Source organism: Oncorhynchus clarkii, chromosome 1, assembly GCF_045791955.1.
Source record: "Oncorhynchus clarkii lewisi isolate Uvic-CL-2024 chromosome 1, UVic_Ocla_1.0, whole genome shotgun sequence".
Lineage (NCBI taxonomy): Eukaryota > Metazoa > Chordata > Actinopteri > Salmoniformes > Salmonidae > Oncorhynchus > Oncorhynchus clarkii.
In genome coordinates, this window is record NC_092147.1 from 49,248,255 (window position 1) to 49,257,390 (window position 9,136).

The 9,136-nt window shown below is 42.8% G+C and overlaps 1 pseudogene; it reads right to left on the reverse strand.

The window, feature by feature from the left end:
* Positions 1–1,046: 1,046 nt before the first annotated feature.
* Positions 1,047–4,907, reverse strand: LOC139408370 (BLOC-1-related complex subunit 5-like; annotated as a pseudogene).
* Positions 4,908–9,136: the final 4,229 nt, after the last annotated feature.

Sequence of the window (9,136 nt, forward strand, 5' to 3'; positions counted from 1 at the left end):
GAAAACAAAACTCTCAGTCTCCGGACTTGAACCCTATTGAAAATCTGTTGTTTGAATTGAAGAGGGAAGTCCATAAGAGCAGATGAAGCATATCAAGGATCTGGAACAATTCTTTATGGAGGAAAGGTTTAAGATCTCTCCCAATGTGTTCTTCAGTCTCGTAAAAAAAATTGACAAAAAGGCTCAGTGCCGTTATCCTCGCAAGGGGAGGGTGCTAGAGTACTGACAAAATCTCCTTCTCCGAGCAATTTATCAAGGGTGCCAATAAATTTGGACCTGACTCTGTGATAACACCCAATGTCAATATCCTATAACCAAACATCACATCAAATTGAGAGGGTAAGTATCTAAACAGCACAGTATAAGCACCTTTATACATTTTGCAAGAAATTCAAATGATTCAAATTCCTTTCCTAAATACACATCTTTGTTATGTAAACCATTTGAAACTCAGAGAAACCAAAATATTCAAGCATCTAACACTCATACCTTTAACAAAATTCAAGCAGATTACTATCGATGGTTTGAAGTGATATCCATAGATTATCTTCCACAAAGCTGTAGCTATGAGTAGGCCTAATTTGCACAATATGCCAAATTTTAAACTACTAGGTTTCTCACATGCTGCACAGTGCAACACAGAATCTATAGGTCTGTTGCTAGAGCTGAATAATAAGCTAAAGCTTATTAGCTAATAAGTTAGTTCCTTTTATGGGAGTCTTCTGAGCTCATCTTTGACCATTATCACTTCTAGAGATGAAGTCATTTTTGGAAGTCATTTTGTCGCCACACTTCGTGTGGTGTCTTCAAAGTACCAGTAGTCCAAGAAGGTTCCCTTCAGTGCATCATCATGTAAACTTCTATTTTGCAGTCTTCCAATTCAGTGACTAAAGATTGTTAACATTCACTGACATGTTAAATCCCAGTGTGGGGTGCAGCTGTCCCTGTACCCCACTGCTTCTGCTGGATGGGGTGGGAAGTGTTTATGGCTTATGGTGAGGGGCTGAGCTAAATGTCCAGGCCTGGTGGGATGGTGAGTTGTGGATGTGACGGGTTCAGGGTGGCTTGGGGAGCTGGTGGGGCAGCATTCTTTCTTTTGCTCACTCCCTCCCTCTCTCTTTCTCTAAACGGTTCAATAAAGAGCTTTCAGAAGTCTCTCTGGAGTGGTGATTGGCAGGGGCATGGGAGGTAAGACTAGAGGTCCATGACAGTGAGTGTATCAGCGTACCCCGGCAATGCTGCTGCTGCTACTATTACTTGGCTGCAGCGTCCCCCTCCGGCCTCATGCTGAAGGGCTCCAGGCATTCGGGCTCCAGGCATTCGCTCTCCGGCAGCAGGTTGTTGAGCCTCTCCATCAGAGGGATGGTCTGGTCGATGCCCATCTGGATACGCCGCAAGATCATGGACATCTCGTTCACCTTCTGGATCTGCTCAGTGTACTTGGCATAGCGCTTCTGAAGGTCCTGCAATGATGCTGAACAAAGTCTCCACCGATATGTCCATCTGAGAGGAAGAGTGAGGAAAGAATATGCCTTTCTGGCTGTGGTACACAAGTGACAAACGTTGTGGTGATATAGTCTAAAGTGCCTTCCTCTCCTCCTTTCCTACATCTGTGAGTTCAGTGCAGATGAAGGAAACGAGACAAGGAGAGGAGGCCACTTTTGTCTATCTATAGGGATGCAGACAGTTAATTACGGCATTAGTTACCTCTTTGATCCCCTTGACCAGGGCGTTCTGGTCGAAGGCCACGGCCTCAGAACACTGGTGTAGGTGGTCCTGGTAGCGGATGCACAGCTGCAGCACCTGGGCATAGTCCAGCCGCTCCAGACACACATTGCTGGGGGATGCCTGGCCACTCAGCACACCTAGAGACATGGACAGACTGACCCTCAAAACACTGGACATTATCAGTCTTTCTTTAGACTTCATGGTCATAAAGGAATGTCTAGACCTATTCATACTTTTACACATTCTCACAATATGATTTTCCTTGACTATTATGTAGCGTATTCAAACTTGAGTCTAGTTTCTTCTCCGAATCTATGCAATACTGTAGAGGCTGAGCTTGAGGTTGAGCTTACCTTTCAACAATGGCTGAAAAGTTGGGATTTCCCGAAGCTTGATGACATCAGGGTCATTGTGGATGTTGCGCAATGACAATGTCCCATGGGCCACCACCACAATGTCATCCATTTTAGCCTTCTGCTTTGCTGGTGAGGGCACAACTGCAACAACAAAGCAATACATTTAAAAAATTCCCAACTATAAGTAATACAAATCAAATAAAGTATTTGTCACATGCTCCGAATACAACAAGTACCGTGAAATGCTTACTTACGAACCCTTTCCCAACAATGCTAAGTTAAAAAGAATAATTTGCAAATAAAAAAAACGGAAATAGTAACACAATAAAATAACAATTAACGGAGTTAATTAAAATTGAAATCAAATGATCCTCCATCATTAAGACAGTGGATGAATCAAATACATTATTATTTAAAATATTGAAAAAATGTTGGCTACAGAGAGAAACAAAAGAGTACAATTTGTGTTGCAAGCACTGGAGATATCCAAAAGATGAAAAAAGGACAGGGATGTTATTGTGAGACGGACGGGATGGGTATGGATACGGTGTGAGCATGTGGGTCTAGTCAAGTGTGATGTCATTAATGTTTGTTGAAATTTATGTACGTCTGAGTTGGTGTTTTTTGTATTTTTTTCTTTATGTTGAAGGTTGCGCATTAAGTCCCAGTCAACGTCATGTCTATTTAGTGGATCTGTTTGTGGAATGTTAAATTGTCTTTGTACACCGAGTGTACAAAACATTAGGAACACTTGCTCTTTCCTTGACAGACTGACCAGGTGAAAGCTATGATCCCTTATTGATTTCACCTGCTAAATCCACTTCAATCAGTCTAGATGAAGGGGAGGAGACCGCTTAAAGAATCCTTTTTAAGCCATGAGACAATTGAGACATTCATTGTGTGTGCCGTTCAGTGGGTGAACAGGCAAGACAAAAGATTTGTGCCTTTGAATGGGGTATGGTAACAGGTGCTAGTTTCACTCAATAGTTTCCCGTGTGAATCAAGAATGGTCCACCACTCAAAGGACATCCAGCCAATTTGACACAACCGTAGGAAGCATTGGAGTCAACATGTGCCAGCGTCCCTGTGGAACGCTTTCGACACCTTGTAGAGTTCATGCCCAGATGAATTGAGGGTGTTCTGAGGGCAGAAAGTGGTGCAACTCAATACTAGGAAGGTGTTCCTAATGTTTTATATACTCAGTGCATATGTATATTTGTGTATTGTCTAAAATCCAAAATAAATGACAGAAAAAATACATTTAAAAAACAAGGCTATATACAAGGAGTACAGTCAACGTGCAGGGGCATGAGGTAGTTGAGGTAGAATGTACATGTAGTACATGTGGAGTAAAAGTGACTAGGCAATAAGGATAGATAATAAAACAGAGTAGCAGAGTGTAAAATAGTGTATACAGTGTGAGTGTGTTTGTGTGGTGTCAATATGCATGTGAGGCTGGCTAGCCATGTGATTAACTAGAGGACCGAATGGCGCAGCGGTCTAAGGCACTGCGTCGCAGTGCTAAAGGCGTCACTACAGACCCGTGTTTGATCCCGAGCTGTATCACAACCGGCCGTGATTGGCAGTACCATAGGGCAATGCACAATTGGCCCAGGATCGTCTGGGTTAGGAGAGTGTTTGGCCAGGGTAGGCAGTCATTGTAAATATCAATTTGTTCGTAACTGACTTGCCTAGTTACATTTTTTAAATGTACTGTTCAGCAGTCTCATGGCTTGGGGGTCGAAGCCTTTTGGTCCCAGACTTGGCGCTCCGGTCCAAACACACCAACACAGTTGTGAAGAGGGCTCGACAATGCCCTCTTCCCCCTCAGGAGGCTGAAAATATTTGGCAGGGGCCCTCAGATTTGGTACCACAGTACCACTTGCTGTACGGTAGCAGAGAGAACAGTCTATGACTTGGGTGGCTGGAGTCTTTTGACCATTTGTAGGGCCTTCCTCTGACACTGCCTGGTATAGAGGTCCTGGATGCCAGGGAGCTCAGCTCCTGTGATGCATTGGGCCATATGCACTACCCTCTGTAGTGCCTTGCGGTCAGATGCTAAGCAGTTGCCATACCAAGTGGTGCTGCAGGCAGTCAAGATGCACACTACTTTGAGGATCTGAGTTGACATGCCAAATCTTTTCAGCCTCCTGAAGGGGAAGAGGCATTGTCGTGCCCTCTTCTTGACTGTGTTTGGACCATGATAGGTCCTTAATGTGGACACAGAGAAACTTAAACCTCTCGACCCTCTCCACGACTGCCCCGTTGATGTGAATTAAGGTGTAGCCCACGATCAGCTCCCTTGTCTCCTTTTGTAATTGTTTTATGTTGAAAGATTGCTAACTAGAGAGCTCCTAAACAATGACCTATGACTATGGGCTCTGGTCAAACGTAATGGTCTATATAGCAAAATAGGGTCATTTGGGACACATAATATGAAACACTGTCGTTTTGTATTTGACATCCTGCAACCACCATTTTTTTCAGTATCCTATGTGTAAAAGAGGGCAAGGAATAATGTAGGGCAGGAACTTTGCGAGTCACCTACTAGACTGACAATGCGTGTCCTCCCTTACCCGAGGTGCTGTAGTCAGAGTGCTTGTGCTCAGAATCACCACTTTGCTCGGCCCCCATCGTGTCGGTTATCCTATGGCTTCAATTCACCACCTCAGGAGACCTAAACCCAAACAGTTAAGTTATCAAGCTAACGTTAGCTGTACCACGCAAACAGACGGTTGAATGATAAACAAGCTCCGCTAGCTAACTTAGCTAGCACATCTCTTAGCTTAGTTTGCTTTTTCTTGCTCTATTAGACCGCGTCTGTTCGATTTCTATGAGATCTTTTACCGTCATGATTCTGTCATGATTTAGCAAAACGATATTTAACTTAAGTAAATGATGCTAACAAACTTTAACGACAGCTAGCGTTTCCCGAGCTAGCTACTTCTGTAAACAAATGTTCTCTGCTTCACTAGTAGTCTGCCAGCAGCACAAACGATGTTTCTTCTGTGGGTTTTATGGCGGACCCAAAAATGTGTATTGCCGCCACCATCTGGACGGGTTGAAACCAAAACAAGGTAAAAATAAAATCCATACGTGATAGGGACACTAAAATAATCAGAAAAAATAACTCCCACTTTTCCCAATTGTCCATATCTCCCTTCTCAAGAGGGTGACACGGCTTTTGACAATATTCCATGTAACTCCGTCGCGAAAAAGCTTTCAGCCCCAGGAACCGCTCCACCGATTCCACAATGATTTCTATCTTCCTGGACCTTCTCTCCACCTTGGCAGTGCCATTTATCACCATAGCTAGAAAAGGCCAACAAGTTCACCTTCCCAACCTTTAAAATGTCAGGATCCTGCTGGTGAAAAGCAACCCCTGCAGCCTGCAGTAAAGGCCTATCCACCACCATTGCCTCTTCAAGTGAACCATTCAAACCCTCAACCCTTTTAACAGTTGCTGCATATGATATGCTCTGGATAGCCCTGACTTTGTCCACCTCATTCTCTGTCATCCATGTTGGGGAATCAAAACACGTAGCTTCATGGTTCCCACCACAATTGCAAAATGTCACATTTTCCCCACTTTTAAAACACATTACATGATATTTTCCACAACTTGGACATCTCCTTTCTACAAACACTTGAAACGTGACCAACAACTTTACAATGATCACAATGCATTGGTCTTGGGATAAATGCTCTGACTGTAGTTTATATACCCCAACTGCACTTGAGTAGAGAGACTCCATATCAAAAAACAAATGAACAGATACTCTTCACGTTTTCACCATTCACCACACGATTCATTCGACGTGCATCAATCCTCCAGAAATATTTTTAATCGACTTCCGACGAGACACCAGATATAACCCCCTTGAGGGGCGCCCTGTTCCAAGGAGACGCACACGACTCATCAAATCGAGGGAGACGCAACGCACGTTCCTTCTGTTCCGCAGAAGCAGAAAACAATCCAAACATGACAGCCTTCACTTTACCCAGCACGCTCTCCCTCTTCTTTGGTTGGGTTTTATCAGCGGTTGGCATTCAACGTTTTGGTGCCTGCCAACCCCGTTGCTCTTTAAAAAGATAACAAAATATTTGAGACTATATCTAATGACGTTCTACTCAATATACTTTTAAAACCAATTTCCTGTGTACCCTTCTCCCTCATACTATATCTCAGCCTCTCTCTTTCCCTCTGATACTGCTTACACTGTAGCAATGCAGTACATGCTCCATGGTCTGTTTCCTGGCAATAATCACACTTTCCTGTTGGATGCTTTCCTATCACATTTAAGGTCTTATTTAATTGGCTGTGTCCCACCCTTCATTTTGTAAAAATACCCTCTCTTCTGTCCCTTCCTACCGCCCTCCCCGACTTTCCTCTGGACTTTAAATAAATGCCTGCCCTTAGTACCTCTACTCCAGCCATCTCTGTCCATATCAGGCTTTTCGCCTCTGCCTTGCTCATTGAAACTATATACTATATAACAATATCAACATCGCCACTACTAAGTGGTTGTTTAGCCAGTACATCAACTGCCTCGTTCCCCTCCACCAGCACTCTCTCCACCAGTTTGGATATCTCAAATGTTTTTTTCAAGATTGGTAATCTGCTCAACTGCTGCTCACTAACAAACCGTACTCCTATTAGATACGGAGGGGCATTCTCTTCACTGTACACTACTTTGCTCCATTTTCCATTATTTTGGACAATACTCAAATTCTCCTTGATTCTACCGCCATTTAGATTCAGAATCCTCTTCATCGTCCGCTTCCGCCATCTTTTTCCTTTCACCGGGAAACACAACTCAGCTTCCCACAAATGAAATAATACCATTTTAAGACTGGTATGTTGAGAATATTGGGCTGTAGAGAGAACTTTTCTACCTGTCTAAACTAAACTGGGGTTGAAAGTACTCAGTAGGTTCTCTACTAACCAAATGTGTGTATTTTTGGAGGGGGAGTGTGTCGTACATACCCAGCAACACTTTGTTCACCAACATCTCCATAGTCCCCAATGCAATACACTGTACATGGGACACATTTTGGCTTGCAGACAGAAAACGTTACAACCTTTCTCAGCTAAAGTAGGATGGGAAATACTCAGGATGGTCTCCCGAGTGGCGCAGCGGTCTAAGGCACTGCATCTCAGTGCTAGAGGCATCACTACAGACCCCGGTTTGATTCCAGGCTGTATCACAACCGGCCGTGATTGAGAGTACCATAGAGCGGTGCACAATTGCGCCAGCGTCATCCGGGTTAGGGTTTGGCCAGGGTAGGCCGTCATTGTAAATAAGAATTTGTTCTTAACTGACTTGCCTAGTTAACAAAGGTGACATTTTTAAAACAAATATGTGTGTAGTTTTGGGGGGGGACTGTGGCGCACATATCCAGCAACAAAGCTTTAAATGGCTGGGTACTATCCATGGTCCTGAAATAAATACACAGTCATAAAAAAAGAAACACAAAAGCTAACCTTTTAAAAAAAAATCAAAAACAAAATCAAATTTAAAATGTAATGAAAATTAACCAGCCCATTTGGACACGGTATAATCACACTTTCTGAACAGCCACAGAGAAAATTATTCACAAGTTGTAGGCCGATATATGCTTCTTATCTATCAAGGTTTGCAGTATACAGTAAAGCAGGGGTGTCAAAGTCAAATGGACGGAGGGCCAAATAAAAAAATCAGCTACAAGACGAGGGCCGGACTGTTCGAATGTTCATTGAAAAATTTTTAAATGACGCATATAGTCTAGTGAACCTAATTGAACCTACTGAAAACCTAACAAATATATTACAATATGATCAGATAAATAAAGCAATATTTTCTTATGGCTCTGTCAGTAATCTTTAATTTTCAACAGACACAAAAGACAAATTTCCTTTATATAAATATCCCCATAACATGAACATTAAATGAAAGAAACCGGTATTCAAGGCACCATCAGTAGACTATATTTTCTATTTTAGCAAAAGTGGGCTAAATTTACTTCAAAGAAAAAACAATAATAGCAATTTTCTATCATCCACTCAACTGAAATATTTTTAAAATATAATTGGATTGAAATACAAAAAAATAAAGTGCAAAAATCTATTAATCAAAAACAACACTTTGTTTAAGGAGAAGTAACATGCAGTGAAAACAAATATTAAATTTTAACTTTTAAACTTGAACTGAGTAAAAACTCTAAATATGTGATTGCACAGTAATGTTCACTTGTTTGAGGTTGAGGGTGATACTTGGTGGTGTCCCATCTTTTCCACAAGTTCATCAATGTTCGGGGTAAGGCTCTGAGCTGAAGAAATCCTCAGAATTGAGTGGAGGTGTTCAGCAGTAAGTCGACTTCTGTGTGATGTTTTGTTCAGGTTCATCAAAGAAAACAGTTGTTCACACAGGTATGTGCTGCCAAACATAGACAACGTTTGAGCAGCCTGGATGCGCAGCTGGGGCATTGTGCCGGGGAGGAAACGGGCGAACTCCGCAGCACCCACTGCCGCATATTTTGCCCTCAGTGCATCATTGCATTGGAGGTCAATCAACTCCATTTGGAGGTTTGGTGGTGAGCTTTCCACGTCAACAGCAAATGGGTTACCGAGCAGTTCCAACCTGCTTTTTTGTGCTTCAAAGTCAGCAAATCGGCGTCGAAAGTCAGCGGCAAGCATACCTATTTTATCAGCCAACTGTGTGCTCGGGAACGCACTGGTAGAGAGCTTCTCTTTCATGGTCTGGCAGCTGGGAAAGTGGCTCAAATTTTCTTTCCGCATCTGCGTCTCCCACAGAGTCAGTTTGGTTTTAAATGCCTTCACTGTACTGTACATATCAGAGATGACACGATCCCGACCCTGCAGCTGCAAGTTTATTGCATTCAGATGACTCGTAATGTCACACAGAAAAGCCATTTCACACAGAAACATTTCGTCTCGGAGTTGTGTTGTGTCTTTCCCTTTGCTGTCCAAGAACAGACAAATCTCCTCACGAAGCTCGAAACATCTTTGAAGCACCTTTCCCTGGCTTAGCCATCGCACCTCTGTGTGATAA